At 31.0% G+C, this 13,483-nt stretch overlaps 1 protein-coding gene across 1 annotated transcript in view; it reads left to right on the top strand.

Moving 5' to 3' along the window:
- Positions 1 to 13,483, top strand: part of CDH12 (cadherin 12) — an 890,215-nt gene that overhangs the window by 811,934 nt on the left and 64,798 nt on the right. The gene's annotated exons all lie outside the window — the stretch shown is intronic.

The raw sequence follows: 13,483 nt of genomic DNA, 5'->3' as shown, positions 1-13,483 counted from the left end.
TTAAGGAAGTTTTCTCCACCTCAGATATCTAGATAATGAAAATTACTAATCCAAGAGAAGCAAAGAGTTTACATATATACACATGTTCATGTATGTGCAATCATATATATATAATTAATTTAGCAGGCATGGTTACAATCATCAAAATAAGGCAAGGATCCATGATGTAATATCAGACTGAATAACAGTTGCAGTGGGCAGATGGATTGTTCATGACTTTCTCTTTCTTCACAAGTCCTCTGTCTCTTATCTGGGTCTTATGGGACACCAGGATGAGGTACAAATTTAAAATGGTCAGGAGAGTCATGATCTTCCTCTCTGATTTTTTTCTCTAAATTCTGGCTGCCAGGTCAGCCTATTTATTGCTTGTACTTGCTATTTATTTATTGCTGTGTAACTTGTCATGTCTTTTTTATCTTTTATAACCTTCTTTCTCCTGATTCTTTTCAATTCCAACTTTGTTTTCTATCTTCCCCCTAGTTAAATTTTTACTATAACTGCTGATCTCAAGAAGTTATTTTCATTCAGTAATGGGATTTGAATCAGAGCCTGATCAAAGACCACTACATTAACATAAGTTTAGTTTCACTGAGTCAAAAATCTTAATCAGGATAAAATGCATTCCATAACTATTCATATATATATTTAGTGATCCTTTGAAAAATCATTGTGGCTAATCTGCATGTCCAGATTCACATTTATGCATTATGAAAAAATATTAACCATATTTGACAAACTTGTTATATAATATATTAATATTTTATTATATTTAAAAAGTTAGTTTTCTTTCATACTCTAGTATCTTCTTGTTACAAATTATTCTTCTATCCTAACCCCTGAACTTAATGGAACCCAAATTCATTATTGGATAAACTAATTGGAGTTTCTTCTCTGTTTACCAAAATTCTAAGCATCACTTTTGAATCTGAGGCTTTTTGTGGTTTTACAACCAGTTTCTGATTTATTTTAATAACATTTTAGTTAAATTTAGTACTGGGCTTGAAGTGTTGATGTAGAATGATATTTCTGTTCAATCTGAGAAGGCTTTAATTTTATCCTGTTTCTTTGGAGTGAATGCTAAATATTCTCCATGGCTCCTCTTTCTTTCATCTCTGCCCCCACCCTCATACTTTCCTTTTTATTTTGTCTCTCTTTTCTTCCTGATCTTCAAAGGGAGAAGAAGGTGAACAGATGAAAAGAATGATCAGGGATAGTAAGGAAGGAAAGTATGAAGGGAAAGTTTTCTGTTCTTTTGATTCTCCACCTCAAATCCACTTTATAAACAGAGACAGGCTCCCATATCACTATGTCACTTTAAGTTCAGAATAAAATTGTGAAACCTTACAAATCCCTCCAAGGCATTTGATATTGGTGGAAAATCTTTCATGCTGCCCCTTGTGTCACACTACACTGAACCAAGTATAAACAATGGTTCCTGTATGAAAATAACATAGTGTGAGTAACCAAACAGAAATATTTGAAAGATGTATAGAGCAGAAAGTTGTGTTGTTCTTTATTTTTTTTTTTCACCTTGGAAATCAAGGCTGGAAATTAGGTCAGCTCCAAATAAAATAGGATCATAAGAATGTTTCCAATAAAACTATACTATTCTGCCCTTTTAAGTTGAATGAAACCTGCTAGGTTTATTTTAAAGTGTTGACTTTCTGATATGGATTCATGAAACTTAAAGATCAGTTCAAGTGATAAAATATTCTATGCATCTAGATTAAAATAGCCTAAAAGTGACATGCAAAATGAAAATATATTGCTGCTTGTAAAGTCACTGAAGTTCACACTTTGCTAATTGGTATGTTTAGGTAATTAAAACAGAATGACTGTCACTAAAGTTATATCCTAATTTTTTATATATGGCATTGTATCCTAAAGAATATCATAATTTCTCCTCAAATATTTTAAATAATAAGAAATCATGGCATATTGAGAAAATGTAGAATTTGATCTTTAAAATTTTTTTTATTTTATACTTAAATGTGAAAATTTAACATAACACATAACTATATATGAAATTGTATTCTTTATTTCATACCTCTTCTTTCCTTTGCTTTTTTTTTTACTAAAAACAATATAATCTATATATTATTTTCAGTTGGCATTACTTTTATTTATTTAGCTTTTTTGTGTTTCTTTCTGACCTTCATTATGTTGTTTTTTGTGAATTAAAAAAAAGTTTCAATGATCTTTTTTATTGGTATCACTATTGTTAACTTGTACTTTCCCTCAGTTAATTAAAAGTAAATTAAAACAACAAAAAAGTTAAAAACAAAACAAAACAAAAACACGTGAATGTAGCTGAGCAAAATGGCTATCTCCGAAAATATGTAGTCTCTGTGCCTGATGCCAAACACTTTTCTCAGCAAGTGTTTTTCACATCCCTGGAATGGACCCTGGAAATTGTGTCAGTTATTTAAATAATCAAAATTGCCTTACAAAGTTGTTTTTCTTTACAATGTTGGTTTTTTTTTTTTTTAATAAATTGTTGTCTTGATTCTGCTTCTTTTAGTCTATTTCAATTCATACTATTTCAAATTTTCTGAAATCTTCTTTAGTCATTTTTAAGGTACATATCATTCTATTACATTTATAAATGACTATGTTCAGACATTCTTCATTGTCTAAGAAGCAATCAAGGTATCTCCTTAGATTCTAGTTATTTTCTTCTTGTCTTCCCCCATTTTATTCCCATTTCACAATAGTTTGATTTCTTTAGACCCATTTCCTACTGGTATTTTCCTCACTGTTAACTGCCCTCACATCCAAATTTTTTCCTCCCTATTGAGTTTTATGTATTTCTACACTAATGTGCTTATTTAATTCTTTTTTGTCTGATTCAAATTAGGTTCATCCCTTTTTCATTGTTTGTATATTCTTATTTTTTTGGGGAGGGAGAAGACTAGCACCCTCTGATGTGAGGGCTTTTGGAGGGCTTTGTTTTCGGGCTTGCTCATCCACTTTTGGAGTCTATCTGTCATCCAACTGTTGCCTGTGGCTCTGAGAAGCTGCAACATGTATAGGAACCACACATCAGTAAAACCATCTAACTAAATTGTAACTTCTTAAGTGGGCTGTGTCGTTATAAAGAGTCTTGTAACCTAATATGGGGATTGTGAAAATGAATCATGAATGGAAAAAGTTTAAGGAGCCCATAGCTACTAAACCAAGTTGAGGGTAACCAATAGGACTCAAATCCATTGGTGTGTTAAGGTAATGTCTAGCCCCAAGCATATGAAGATTTCCCCAACAGAGTGGATGAATGATAACAATTTGTTTCAACAGCTATGAAAGTGGCTGAAGCAAATGGTGTGCAGTGTGAAGACACTGAAGATGCTAAGGTCATGAGCTGCATCATAGACTATTGCCAGTCATCTTGATTTTTGTCAGACCATTAGATTTTGCTGGCTCTGGATAAGGAAATAAGACTGACGACTTTGTGCAACTCTGTCTCAGTTAAATCTAAGTCACAAAGAAGTCGTCACCCATATGATGTCATTGGTCTTCTTGAAAATCAGAGAAATAACCACAATTCTTCTCATTCACTTTAAGAGAAATAGAAAGCTTCCTTTTACATTTTTGACCCTACTATATTTCTTAATTTTACCCTAACCTCCTCTTTGTCTCTTTAAACTCTCAGAACTGAACCAATCTATCCTAAATATGTTTTGATATTTTTCCCGTTGTCTAATTTTGAAAATATAAGATTCTAAAAGGATATGTTTCTTCTCTTCCATTAGAATGTTTGTAATACATTATCATACATCTCTTTCCAACTGTTCAAATGAATTTACCTTTATAGGTTTTTCTGGATTCTTCTATTTGAATTTCAAAGTTCTTATTCAGCTCTGGTCTTTTCATAAGAAATTATTACAATGAATAATTATAATATTATAAATTATGTAATATTAACCATATTACAATAACACAAATGTAATAACAAATATCATGGTAGTATAAATTATTAATAATTAATAAAATAAAAAGTAAAAATTCAATCCCCTACATGATTACATTTATTCCAAATGTATATTGCAAAGTACTTTATTTTTGTTTTATATATTTTGCTTTCTAGTGTATTTTACTGCTCTCCTTTTTTTTTTTTTTTTGCTGAGGCAATTGGGGTTAAGTGTGACTTGCCCAAGGTCGCACTGCTAAGAAGTGTTAAGTGTCTGAGGCAGATTTGAACTCAGGTCCTCCTGATTTCAGGGCTGGTGCTCTATCCTTTGTACCACCTACCCGCTCATCTCCTAACATTTTGTAGAAACTTCCAGGTCTTACAAATCTTGATTGTCTTCCTTCTTACTTGAATTGTTCTTTTCTAGATGTTTGCCGTCTTTTTCTCCTTTTTTTCCCTTGTACCCTGGGAGCTCAGAATTTTAGCTATGAAATTCCCGAGGCTTTTCCTTTGAGGATTTTTTTTTTTTTTGAGAAAGCACTGAGTATATTTGTTCTCTCTTTACCCTTTAGTTTTATCAGATGCGGTATGTTTTCATTTACAATTTCTTGAAATATAATGTCCAGAATTTTTTTTTTAAATTGTGATTTTCAGGTTATTTCTTTGACCAGTTTTCCATTTTACTGGTTTTTGATATCAGAAAACTAATATTCTCTTAGGTTTTCTTTATTTTTCATTTTGTTCTAATATACTTGATATTACTAGAGTAATTGATTTATCTTTGGTCCATTCTTATTTTCAGGTATTCTTTTTCTTGGCTGGTGGAGTTTATGGCTTTTTTCTTCTAAGCTACCTATTTGCTTTCTAAATCACTCCTCTAGAGTTTTTAAATAATTAATTTTTTTACTTTATTTCTTCTTGATATTCATATAATCTTTGTGGAAAAATCAATCCCCTCCTCTTTGAATCTCTCATTTCAGATGTTATAGTGTTAGATTAGCATCTAAAATTTATAAATATGTATATGTGATGTGTATATATATATATATATATATATATATATATATATATATATATATACTATGTGGGGCTTCTAAGCTCAACACTGGTAGCTTTCTATTTTCTCTGAATCTTTTTCAGGGAAATTCTCTGCTACTTTTGGGCACAAGCACATTGTAATCTAGATGTATCTTATCTTCAATCATTCTAGTGTTTCTTTTGCTCATTTATTGCCCATTGTCTTCTTTTGGTTAAGTTTTTGTATATTTCTGGGGAGGAAAATGCCACTATGGTTATTACAATGAAACTATAGTTTCTTATTTTATTTTATTATTAAGGTCTAATTTGGGGAAACTTAAGGATTTTAGTGGAATTTATGAAGAAAATATATTGAATAAAAATTTGAAATATATATGTATACTCGTATATAAATATGTATATTTACTACACAACAAATCATGTGTTTTAAGGGAAAAAAGAAAAAGAGGGTGAAGAAAAAAGTTAGTAAAATTAACCATTAAGCTGAAAAAGTCTGAAAAAATATTCTGTATACTATTTCTGTGGTTACTTTTACAAAGGATTGAGATGTCTGGTAAGTCGAATCTAAATGACTAAGGAAACAAAGGTTCCAGTTTCTGAGCATGTTCATTTATTATGCAGTGCATGACCATTGCATAAAAAATCAGAACTAGGACTCCTCAACTTTGGCACTGGATCCCAAATACAGAGGGAAACATTTTATGCATTAAAACCAACTAATCAAGTAAGAACAATTAATTAGAATAAAACAATATGAAAAATTAGATAATCTGATTTTCTAGTTGGGAGGAGAATGAATAGATATAATTTTCTGAAATTAGAAAGAGAAGTCCTCTACTTCTAGCAAGTAGATACATGTTCAAAGGAACATGGAAATAATAACTAATTAACCAGCATGTATCCAGTTTTCAGATAAGATATGTGGACTGCTAGAAATGTATAGTGAGAAAACTCCTTATAAAATCAGTTTTTGGATTTGACTGTGTTTCTGGTCAACATAACCTAGATCCTTACTTAAAGGTCTCTAAGTAACCAGTAGATATATGGATGGCTGCCCAGCCATGCAAGATTAAGTTCAAACAATGCAACAAATCTTTCTCATATTTTTAAAAATTTAAAAAACTTTTTATACAACACAGAAATTGAGTTAATTTTATAGAAAGGGAATGGAGTTAGATCTAGAATTTAGTAACAAGATGTAGCCAATATGGTTTTCTATATAATTTCCACAATTCCCTTAGAATGGCTATTTTCTCTTGTCACGAGGAAATTATTTTTATTCTAAACACATATTTAACCTTCTAGAAATTAAAAACATATATACCTAAGGATAATAATACATAGATAGACATTGTAGTATTAAAGTAGGAATACACACATTTGTGTGTATTCCTACTAGTGTATTCCACATACATATTTATACACATATTTCCTATTTGAAAACTATAACATATTTGGAAAAAATAAAAAAAATTTAAAAATATTCGGGAATTTGTAGATATGTGAAAGCAAGGTATTACATGTTATTTTTAATTAAAGGTAACAGTATATTCACACAATAATCCAAATCAAGCTTCTTTTTCACATAGATATCCAAAGAGAATGTTTCTTTGTTTCCTAATTTTTTGGGGGGTTTTGTATAGAATATGTTTTATACACTATAAGTATATAACTCCACTGCTTGGAGAAGTTGGGGGGATGAAAGGGAAAAAAAGAATGGATTAATTCAGTACAACTTGGACAATAAATTATAGAATTTTCAATTCCAAGGCAACCTTAGTGAAAGGACAGTTGTCAATGTAGGACATCAGGGTAAATTTTAAATTTTTTGTTGTTTATTGTTTTTTCCCCTAAAATGACCATTCATATGAAAAGATAATTTATGATCTTGCATATTGATATTTTTATAAGTTATTCCCAAAATGACATGACCTTAATAGAGATAGCATGCTTTTCAATCTATCTATTCAAAGAACAGACTATTAACTTTAGATGAAATGTCAGAACATGATTAGCTTTCAAGATGTGAGATGAGATGGGGCCCACCAAAGCTCTTCTTTTTAACCACTATTGTCTTGTTGATGTTCTAAATAAGAATTATCTAATATTATAGTCTCAAAAGATTCACAATTTCAGTTGACCCAGAAGGTCAAGGAAAAGATTTACTCTGGAGTATACATCATTGCAGTCAACTCTCTTGATGATTTGTGTAAAAGGAATGGTATAAAAAGACATCATCGAGAACATTTAAGGAGGGAAAATGAAATTGACCAGCCATCTAATTAGAATTAGGCCAAGTACTGGAAAATTGGAGTAAAAAGCAATTGATAGGATCCATTAAAAGACCCAGAAGAATTCAGTAAAGGGTAGAATTTCTAGATACAAGTTCTATGAAGGTTTCGTGGATAGTCATAGATAAATGCCTTACAGAGTGAGAAGTCTATTATGGGCTGTAGTTTGTGTAGTAGAAGGAGCACATACTCCAGCCAAGTTATGGTATCTACACAGTTTTAAAATAACTGTATCCGGGTCTTGAAAAGCCATAGAAAATGATAAGCACTGGTCAGTTCTCACACAGTATGTGTCTGTGTAATATATGTGTTATAAATGCATGCATATATATGTGTATATTCATATTATTGTATGTATGTGTATATGTGCATGTATATAAACAAACAAAGAGAGAAAGAGAGAGAGACAAAGACATTGAGATATAGACAGCTATGTATCTCAATGGATAGAGCACTGGGCCTGGAGTAAGGAAGACCTGAATTCAAATTCAGCCTCAAATATGCATTAGTTATGTGACTTTTTTTTTTTTTAATTTAACTTAGTTAACTTCTGTTAGTCTTAATCAAATAGGGAAGAAAATGGCAAATCATCCTAATATTTTTGCCAAGAAATCCCCATAGCGGGTCACAAAGTGTTGCCCAAAACAGAATGACTGAAAATATTTGAGTAAAAAGGTAAGCCTTTCATGAAAAATTGATGTTTTTAGCTGTTAAAATTGTTCTAAATATGTCAAATCTGTCATGTGGCATATCTAAAAATGCTTGCACTATAATTTTTCAAATGTATAATTGACAACACATAAATTTATTAAATCTAATAATGCTATTATTTGCTATTATTTGATGCTACTATTTGCTATTATGCTATTATTTGATAATACTAAAGCAGCCAGCATTAATATATTAACAATAATTTAACTTTATAAAACAATAGAATATCTAACAAAAGGATTTATAAAATAGCATCTTTCCTGTTTGCATTATTTTTAATAGATAAACAAATATCAGTTACAGAGTGGTGCTATGTTAAAAAAACATTTGATATATATTGTTTTTGTTTGTTTGTTTTGTTTTGACTTAAGGATAATCTCTCAATGAGAGAAGCAATTCAACTAAAAAATTAACTTATAAGAATAATTGTAGTGTATAAAACATATTCTATACAAAACCAAAAAAAGTGGGCGTTGAGGAAGTGTCCAACTAGAGCCAGGAAGTCTGGACTTAGAGGATACCAATTTGGTATCTGACATAGGATATGTGGAGTATTATCTTTTGGAATGCCAGATCTCCACAGCTCTAATTATCTCAGTTCTAATGAGCAGAAGAGGGGAGTTGCAACCAGGAAAATTGAGGCAGAACAATTCAGGGAAACTGAGGCAGGATAATTCAGGGAAACTGAGGCAGGGCAATTTAGGGAAACTGAGGCAGGACAATAAAAGAGAACTGTGGCACAACATAATTTTTAAATAAAAAAAGAGCGTAAGCCACTCAACCCAGGATACTTCAGTATCGGGGAAAAAAATATCAGAAGGATGAATAAGATACTAAAAGGTATCAAACACACACACATTCTAAGAAATACTTGATTCTGGGTTTCCCCAAGGGGAGGGTATCTGGATAAGATATTGAATGAATGTCAATTTGGGGGGAATGGGATAAGAATCTTTATATTACCTAATATGAATTAAGCATTATAATTCTATGAGATGGATGCTATTATTCTCACTTTACAATTAAGGAAACTGAGGCAAACAAATTTAATTAATTTACCCAAAGTCACACAACTAATAAATCTCTGTAGTGAGATATAGATTGTTTTCCTGATTCTTAGTCTACCACTATCTACTGTGCCACACAAATATTTCTAGGGCAGTTTCTATTTTAAATATGGGTAACTCTTCATCAGAAGAAACTCCAAGAATAAAAGAACACTTTGGGGAATCAGAATCATACTTTGAAGCTAACTGGCAATTTTAAGAAGCCACTGCAATAAATCAATAATGATCTTGAATTCTAGTATGGAGTACTTGGGCCACAAAGGGTAGATAGAAACTGGGTTTATCATCAGCAAAATCTGCAAGCTTCTGAACAAATTTATAAAATACTAGCAGGAAAAAATTATAACTTGACTAAAGTTCTACCTCTGATTCCCTCTGATCTCCATTATTTTATAATGTTCTACCTTCCCTACTCTAATTATAATTTGAGTTAGAGAGAAGAAAATTGTAAAATGCCTTAGCCTATATTTTAAAATTTTATAGCATAACTCTGTAAAAATATGTTCTCCTTCCTCTAGAGAAACACAAGAATAAAGAAAGGAATGAGTAATTCTTACACAAAATGACATCTTTTTTGAAATCAATTCCAGCCCCAAGGGATTTATTATCCAACTTTTATTATTATTAATGCCACTATATTCACCTAATTTAGTCTCTTAACATAGTTTCTCCATATTGCAGAGGAAAAAAACAGGAGTCAGGAAGATCTGAGTTCTAATTCTGTGTCATAAACAAATAAATCAGTTCCACTCTCAGTTTCCTTAATTACAAAATAGTGATAATATCCTCTTTCTCAAAGGATTGTCATGAGGACCAAATAAGATAATTTTTGTAACTTGTTTTGCCAATTTTAAAGAACCAAAGCAAATAATAAATGATTTAGAATATAAGCTTCTTTAGAATAGGGATTATTTTGTTCTTTGTTTTTGTGTCTCTCATTCTTACTACAATGGTACCTAGTAAAATTCTAGGAGAAATAATGTTTGTTGATTGAATTGATAAGCTAGTGTCACATGAGTGACCTGTCTTCTAATAGCAATCCAATGCTGTACTATATAGGTTCTGTTCCATTATGTTCTATACAATTCCCATCTTGAGCAATTTGCAATCCATTTAAGAATGCATCCATATAGGAGGAGTTAAATGAAAATACTAGAAATAAGCACCAGTTCAAGAGAATCCATTACGAGATGTTAACAGGGAATAGGTAATAATTGCAGATGAATATTTAGATATAATAAAGGCTAAAAAGTTATAAATGGAAGAGATGCCTACCATTAGGAGAGATAGAACTCTAAAAAAAGTTCTTAATCTGGGTTTTCTGAATTTAAAAAAAAAAAGATTGGCTTGTTTATGTGTGGTTTTTCTTATATTCCTGAGTATTTTTTTTCTTTAATACATTTAAGAAAAACTTTTCTAAAGAGCAGATTATAGGCTCTCTAACACTAATCATTACTAGAAGTCCTTTTCCTTTTGTGGTGACCTCATGAAGTCCCCTTTGGGTATGTATAGTTTTCTGTTGAATTCTGAAAGTCAGAATATCCTTGTATACTTAGTTTGTCTTTGTCTTTCCACACTAATGAAACTATTAGCCTTGGGGACACTACTACCAAAGCAAATGGCTTGTTAAATCTTTTTTCATTTTGACTTTCAAAGGTTATGCTCTCGTCAAAGTAATGACAGAAAGGAAGGAACACAGATTCCTTGTCTTCCAAAGATTTCTGTTCTAAGGACTTGGCCCAAGCTTCTCTATAACTAGGCTAACTTCTACTGAAATTCCTATTTCTTCATTAGTTTGCTACTTTTATCCAAAACATGAGGGCATAGCTGATTCTTTTTCATCAGCCATAAAATATTTCCTTTGTGACTTGTGTTCTTTCATTCAGATTATACCTAGTTTACTCATTGAATTGATACAGTAGAGGCACCTAGGAATTGTTCACACACCAAGTTTAACCCCTGTGATTGATTTTGTAAATAAAAGACATAGTCTCAGTTATATAAAGGCTTTAGGATGTAAAGTCCCCTGTATAATAATTTACCTTCAATTCTACCTTCAGAGCATCTTTTATACTTATTCTTTTCTCTCATGGCCACCAACTTACCTGAACAATTATAACTTTCTAATTGATTAAAAGTTTTTCTTCTACATAACTGACAAATTTATATTCCTAAAATATCGATAAATATATCCTAAACTATAAGCTCCTTTGCTGGCATTTAGAGGTTTCCATAACCTAGCTCCCTACCTTCATGCATTCTTTATCACAGTCAATTGATTTTTTTTTTACTAGCTTCTTCTGCTTCAATTTTCTGCTTCTTCATCTTTGTATAAGAATAGCATACTACTTAGAAGTCACTATTAGGGGCAGCTAGATGGTGCAGTGGGTAGAGTACCAGCCTTGAATCAGGAGAACCATAATTCAAATTTGACCCCAGACACTTAACATTTTCTAGCTGTGTGATCCTGAGCAAGTCACTTAACTCCAATTGCCTCAACAACAAAAAAGTCAGGATCTTCTTGACTTCTATATACTCTCCTAATTATTCATGTTCTCTACAATTTGGAATCACTTTGCTATATAACATATTTATTATACACATACATATTGCATTTCTTCCCAATTCCCCTCTGTCATCCCATACTCCATAGTAGATTATACATTCACTGAAGATAGGTATTGTTTTATTTTTGCCAAACTAAATTCAGAAGTTTTGCACAAAGATCTAGACAATTGAATACAGAGGTTGGAAACTAGTTTGGTAAACTTATATAGTTATATTCAAGAAATAAGCCATTTGGCAGGTTGGAATTTAATTTTCTTGTTCTTTTTGTTACAGATGTTAAAAATGAGTAAAAACAGGGGTTAGGGGAAACTTCCCAAGGCAGTTCTGTAAAGAAAGAAATTGTGGAAAAAAGAAGATGAAATGAGAATGGGCAGGGAGAGGAATAGAGAAGTAGTTAGAAAGAAGGGAAGAAACAGGTGTGATTGAGAAAGAACAGTTGAGCTAAAGAAAACAGGGATTTTCAAACACTTCATAGAGGAGAAATTACACATTTTTCTCTTTGAAGTGACAGATATGGGTGTATAATATTGTGCATACAAAGTATTCAAAAAAATCTGAGTTCAGCTAAAGCTTGAAACTATACTAATCTATACTGTTAAGGCTCCATTTATATATGAATTAGATTTGTTGAAGTGCTTTATCTTTTTTCCTAAAATCCTTGTCATAAGCATGATTTGTTCATCAGCTAAGCACATACAAATGAATAAATTCTGAAATAAAGTTGACATAAAAACAAAAAATAACTGTACTATACTTACTTATATATGTATATGAATACAGTATAAATGATATTACATGCCATATAATATTATATAGAAATATCTGATATAATAATACACATATTATCCATATATAATACAATAATCATAAGAATTTTAAAAAATCAGAGATACTGATCTGACCCAAATATAGTCTCTCTGTGATAAATTAGAATTAGAATAAAACCCAACAATTTAATTTAATTATTCTATTTATTTGAATAGTTCCAAAAATTTTTCTGAATTTTAAGATTATTGTGAGTCAGTTGTTGATAACTGTACTATTTAATTTCTTCTCAGAAACATCTTTTTCAAAAAGGAGAAATGATGGCAGTGGAGATGAACTACCATATTCAGACAGCAGTTATAATATCATATAAGTCACCCAAATGACAATTATCTTAGAAACCTCAAACAATTGGCTACAAAGCATTCTGGTGTTCATTTTATAATACTTTGGCTTCCTCTTCTTAAATGATTAGAAAAATATTTATATTCTTCAAATCAGGTGCAATATTAGACTTCTCATTTAATCAGATGAGTGCCTGATCAAAATAATTTTAAAAATATATATACATATATTATACATATATAATATTTGTCATCATAGATAAATAAATGTGATCATATTTACATCTAAGTGCACATATCTATCTATCCATAGTAATATGATTCACAACACATTTGTACCTAAGTGCTCTTTCTAGAGAAATACTATTGAGAATCAATAAATTTGAGGATTATTGCATTTTGTAGTTAAGATTTTACAATGCTATTAATTCCTTTACTTTTATTTTCAATGATCAGGTTATATGATCTATAACCTGTGTTTAAATCCCTAGGCTATTCTAAATCGCTATATGAAGTAGTTCAGTCCTTGGTATGTATTTACATTATGTAAATATGTTACTTTAATGATATAATCGACAAAGTACAAAGCTCTATTCAAGATCATTATTATTGTTGTTATTATAACTTCTCCCCCAAAATTTTAGGGCCTAGTTGCCTGGGTGAGGTGGAACAAACAGTGCTGTATTCTGTCCTGCAAGGGAACTAATGCCTTAGTCCTCAGAAGCTTAGAGAGGAGCTATGGTAGTATTACTGGAAATACATCAGATGACAAAAAGCACAAAAAATTTCAAG

The sequence above is a fragment of the Sarcophilus harrisii genome, chromosome 1 (genome assembly GCF_902635505.1).
Source record: "Sarcophilus harrisii chromosome 1, mSarHar1.11, whole genome shotgun sequence".
Classification (NCBI taxonomy): Eukaryota; Metazoa; Chordata; class Mammalia; order Dasyuromorphia; family Dasyuridae; genus Sarcophilus; species Sarcophilus harrisii.
Note: the sequence above shows the minus strand (reverse complement) of the source record. Positions and strands in the feature narration are given on the sequence as shown.